The sequence below is a fragment of the Hyla sarda genome, chromosome 10 (assembly GCF_029499605.1).
Source record: "Hyla sarda isolate aHylSar1 chromosome 10, aHylSar1.hap1, whole genome shotgun sequence".
NCBI classification, from domain to species: Eukaryota; Metazoa; Chordata; class Amphibia; order Anura; family Hylidae; genus Hyla; species Hyla sarda.
The window spans coordinates 33,700,691-33,706,690 of NC_079198.1; positions in this window are offsets into that span (position 1 = coordinate 33,700,691).

A 6,000-nucleotide genomic window follows, 5' to 3' on the forward strand; every position below is an offset into this window, starting at 1 on the left:
AATGTACTGCTTTGTAAAAAAAATATTTATTGCTGTGGTTCCTTGTTTATGTTCTATACATGTATACAGAACTGTACATGAACTGACATCTAAGGTGGCTAGGCACCACTCCGGTTGCCATTCTATGGATTCAATAGTTTTAATGATCTGGGTGGTATCTTTGATATATGACTTGGTGAGTTTGATGAATGGTTGTCGAAGGATGTCTATATATTCCGATAGATGAGATGTGAGTGATTGTATGCCTGAGATGATTGGTCTACCAGGTGGTTGGGTGGGATGTTTATGAATTTTTGGTATACAGTTGAAAATGGGTGTGGGTTTTTCTGTTGTTGTAATATAATCGTATGCTTTTTTTGTGAGGATGTTCTGTTAGTATGGTATGTAGATCTTTGGAGTTGATTTCTGTTGGGTTATAAGATAATGTTTTATAAGTGTTTGTATCAGATAGTTGTTTACAATATAAGCTAGCTTACAATATAAAGCAATATATAGACATAAAACTGATTGTTACATGGCCATATATCTAAGGTCACTTACAACTTCAGCAACTACAAGTCTCAGCGTCCTCACCACACGTAGGGACACCGTTGTTTCCCTTGTACCACTGCCTCTCTGCAAGATCCATCTCACGGCCACCACCAGACCTCTCCCTCCCCAGACATACAGATGCTGGCGACCTGCAGAAGCAGCAGCGGCCAGACGTCTAAACGTGAAGCCGCATTGGATAAGTGTGAGAGCGCCGTGGGACCCCATCCGGAGCGGTGAGAAGCACAGTTGATACAGTGTAAACTCACTATCTACCTAAAAGGAAGACTTTTGTCACGATGCCGGCTGGCAGGTAGTGGATCCTCTGTGCCAGAGAGGGATAGCGAGGACCGTGCTAGTGGACCGGTTCTAAGACACTACTGGTTTTCACCAGAGCCCGCCGCAAAGCGGGATGGTCTTGCTGCGGCGGTAGTGACCAGGTCGTATCCACTAGCAACGGCTCACCTCTCTGGCTGCTGAAGATACTGAAGATAGGCGAGGTACAAGGGAGTAGGCAGAAGCAAAGTCGGACGTAGCAGAAGGTCGGGGGCAGGCGGCAAGGTTCGTAGTCAGGGGAGATAGCAAAGTTCTGGTACACAGGGTATAAACACACAAAAACGCTTTCACTAGGCTCTAGGGCAACAAGATCCGGCAAGGAAGTGCAAGGGAGTAGACTAGATATAGCCAGGAAACAGATGGGAACCAATCAAGCTAATTGGGCCAGGCACCAATCATTGGTGCACTGGCCCTTTAAGTCTCAGGGAGCTGGCGCGCGCGCGCCCTAGAGAGCGGAGCCGCGCGCGCCAGCACATGACCGCAGGAGACGGGAACGGGTAAGTGACCTGGGATGCGATTCGCGAGCGGGCGCGTCCCGCTGTGCGAATCGCATCCCCAACGGCCATGACAGGGCAGCGCTCCCGGTCAGCGCTGACCGGGGAGCTGCAGGGAGAAAGGCGCCGTGAGCGCTCCGGGGAGGAGCGGGGACCCGGAGCGCTAGGCGTAACAGTACCCCCCCCCTTAGGTCTCCCCTTCTCTTTATCGGGTAACTGCCTCCCCTGGGATGAGGACACCGGGAAAGGATGGAGGGATTCCTCAACGGCAGGCAGAACCGCAGGAGTAGGAATGGGGAGAGAGGGCAGAGGGCGAGACCTGGCACGGGGCAGTGTGACACCAGGACGAGGGCCATGAGGGGACACAGAAGCTTGCCTGGGAGGGGGGGAGGGGCATTTCCTGTGGCAGGCAGAGTCCTTAATGACCTTAGGGGGACCGGATACAGGAGGAACCACAGAGTTACGGCAAGGGTTACTGGGAACCGGTTTTAGACAGTTCTTGGCACAAGAGGACCCCCAACTCTTGATCTCCCCAGTGGACCAATCCAGGGTTGGGGAATGAAGTTGAAGCCAGGGAAGTCCAAGGAGAATTTCCGAGGTGCAATTGGGGAGGACCAAAAGTTCAATCCTCTCGTGATGAGATCCGATGCTCATAAGAAGGGGCTCCGTGCGGAAACGTATGGTACAGTCCAACCTGGCTCCGTTGACCGCGGAGATGCGGAGTGGCTTGACAAGACGGGTCACCGGAATATGGAATTTATTCACAAAGGACTCCCGAATAAAATTCCCAGAAGCTCCAGAGTCCAGACAGGCCACGGCTGAGAGGGGAGAGCTGGCTGAAGTGGAAATCCGAACAGGTACCGTGAGACGTGGAGAAGCCGACTTGGCATCAAGAGACGCCACACCCACGAGAGCTGAGTGTGAGCGTGCGTTTCCCAGACGTGGAGGACGGATTGGGCAATCCACCAGAAAATGTTCAGTACTGGCACAGTACAAACAAAGATTCTCTTCCTTACGGCGATTCCTCTCTTCCAGGGTCAGGCGAGACCGATCCACTTGCATGGCCTCCTCGGCGGGAGGCCTAGGCGCAGATTGCAGTGGAGACTGTGGGAGGGGTGGCCAGAGATCTAAGTCTTTTTCCTGGCGGAGCTCTTGATGCCTCTCAGAAAAACGCATGTCAATGCGAGTGGCTAGATGAATGAGTTCATGCAGGTTAGTAGGAGTCTCTCGTGCGGCCAGAACATCTTTAATGTTGCTGGATAGGCCTTTTTTAAAGGTCGCGCAGAGAGCCTCATTATTCCAGGAAAGTTCAGAAGCAAGAGTACGGAATTGTATGGCGTACTCGCCAACGGAGGAATTACCCTGGACCAGGTTCAGCAGGGCAGTCTCAGCAGAAGAGGCTCGGGCAGGTTCCTCAAAGACACTTCGAATTTCCGAGAAGAAGGAGTGTACAGAGGCAGTGACGGGGTCATCACGGTCCCAGAGCGGTGTGGCCCATGACAGGGCTTTTCCAGACAGAAGGCTGACTACGAAAGCCACCTTAGACCTTTCAGTAGGAAACTGATCCGACATCATCTCCAGATGCAGGGAACATTGGGAAAGAAAGCCACGGCAAAACTTAGAGTCCCCATTAAATTTGTCCGGCAAAGACAGGCGGAGGCTAGGAGTGGCCACTCGCTGCGGAGGAGGTGCAGGAGCTGGCGGAGGAGATGGTTGCTGCTGCTGTAGCTGAGACTGAATCTGCTGTAGCTGAGACTGGAGTTGCTGAGTCATGGTGGTCAAGTACGACAGCTGGTGATCTTGTTGGGCAATCTGTCGGGCTTGCTGGGCGACCAGTGTGGGGAGGTCGGCGACAACAGGCAGAGGAACTTCAGCGGGATCCATGGCCGGATCTACTGTCACGATGCCGGCTGGCAGGTAGTGGATCCTCTGTGCCAGAGAGGGATAGCGAGGACCGTGCTAGTGGACCGGTTCTAAGACACTACTGGTTTTCACCAGAGCCCGCCGCAAAGCGGGATGGTCTTGCTGCGGCGGTAGTGACCAGGTCGTATCCACTAGCAACGGCTCACCTCTCTGGCTGCTGAAGATACTGAAGATAGGCGAGGTACAAGGGAGTAGGCAGAAGCAAAGTCGGACGTAGCAGAAGGTCGGGGGCAGGCGGCAAGGTTCGTAGTCAGGGGAGATAGCAAAGTTCTGGTACACAGGGTATAAACACACAAAAACGCTTTCACTAGGCTCTAGGGCAACAAGATCCGGCAAGGAAGTGCAAGGGAGTAGACTAGATATAGCCAGGAAACAGATGGGAACCAATCAAGCTAATTGGGCCAGGCACCAATCATTGGTGCACTGGCCCTTTAAGTCTCAGGGAGCTGGCGCGCGCGCGCCCTAGAGAGCGGAGCCGCGCGCGCCAGCACATGACCGCAGGAGACGGGAACGGGTAAGTGACCTGGGATGCGATTCGCGAGCGGGCGCGTCCCGCTGTGCGAATCGCATCCCCAACGGCCATGACAGGGCAGCGCTCCCGGTCAGCGCTGACCGGGGAGCTGCAGGGAGAAAGGCGCCGTGAGCGCTCCGGGGAGGAGCGGGGACCCGGAGCGCTAGGCGTAACAACTTTAATGATACATAGTATCAAAACCATTTAACTATTCACCTCCACAGGAATCTAAGACATTAGTGCATAGAATTTACCGGAATTGTATAATACAACTACACTACAGAAAATACTTTTGGGACATTTTAAACTATTGCTGACTATCCCCCTACCACTAACTATGCTAAATCTAGGAAAACAAAATATATATTGGCCAGTTTAACATTGAATATTATAAGCTGTATATGTTCTTTTATATTCACCTATTTATATTAATTTTTAATATATTTTATAAGTTTTATAAATATTCTTTAATGCTCTATGTACTATAAATTTATCATCTCCTCAGGATGTCTGCAAGGGCCCTGCAGACTGTGCCTACTACATACATGTATATTGATTATAAATAAATGTAATATATTTTTCACTATTATTGTGACTGAGATTATATATATGAATTCATCTATAGAAATACTGATCTTTAAAAATGCCATCTCTAAATGCTGCTCTTGGAAACGACTAAAGCAGAGTTTGCGTTTGTTCTTTGCATAGAACAGGTCCGTAGGCCTATTATTGACCAGTATCCTATTTGTATTTTCTGTATAAAATGGTTTTACCCAAAGTGCATGCTACATTATCATTTTTGCTAAGGCTCATGGAAAGTAGCTCATTTCCAGAAGTAAAAGAACACCCACTACAGTGCCACCGACTGGAGGTAGCTTCCCCTGCAGTCATTGGCCAACTCTTAAAGAGCCTTGAAACATGACTGGAGATTATATGCCACGTCAGAATCTCCTCCAAAAGAGGGAGTTACCCATCTGTAGACAGCTGTTTCGGGGTTCTTGCCACTTTTCAGTACAGAGCAGGAATATTGCATAGTTTTTAAAACTTACAAGTGCAATGCCTATAAGAATTTATAGAGAGTAACATCACACCTTGATAATTGGGTCCCTGTGGCTGGCCAGCTGCATGCAAGCCTTACATCACCAAACACAATGCCAAGTACTGGAGGAAATGGAGCAGGGTAAACATGTTTTGTGGAATGACAAATTACACTTCTCAATCTGGTAGTCTGATGGATAAGTCTGAGTCTGGTGAATGCCAATATAATGTTATCTACCTGACTGCTCTGTGCCAAGTGAGGGATAATACTATGAGGTGGTTTTTTAGGGGTCTCCCTAGGTCCCTTCGTTCCAGTGAAGGGAAATCATAAAGGGGTCTACTCTTTAGTGTTTTCCTTTATTATACATAAAATAGAAAAGCATACAGCATTTTTATAAACATTTTCTGACTCTATACACAGCTTGCTTTGCTCTCAGCTCATTGCTGATGTTTGATAGTTTTAGCCTCAGCACTTGATCCCCCACTTATCAAAATGTTTATTCAGTAGAATAGAGTTCTGGATTCTAAAGATGTTTGTGTTATGACACCATCATGCCCTGGTTTGATGGTTTGTACAATGGCAAAATGTTCCAATGGGATGCAATCGTACACGTTGCTGGTGGGCCTATTGATTTGAAATGGGTGTAACATAGCCTAATTGTGACTAAATTTGGTCCATTTTCTGGACATATGTACTTTTTGTGCGGAACTCAAAACTTAAGTCTATGAGCCCTTCATAACCATGTGAGCCTGTATGCCAGCATTTTTTACATTATCCCGACAAATAGCTTGATGGATTCCTGATCGATCACAGCCTTGATCCTTTAATTTTGCCATCCTACTGCTGCCATTAATACTGTACCTGTTCCTGCTGCCCATAACTATATCTACAGTGCAGCCTGTCAGGATTCGGCAGGCTGGAGGTGGATCCTCAGTGTCAGAGAGGGATTGGCGTGGACCGTGCCGGTGGACCGGTTTTATGTTGCTACTGGTATTCACCAGAGCCCGCCACAAAGCGGGATGGTCTTGCAGCGGGGGTAGCAACCAGGTCGTATCCACCGGCAACGGCTCAACCTCTCTGACTGCTGAGATAGGCTCGGTACAAGGGATAGGCAAGAGCAAGGTCGGACGTAGCAGAGGGTCAGGGCAGGCAGCAAGGATCGTAGTCAG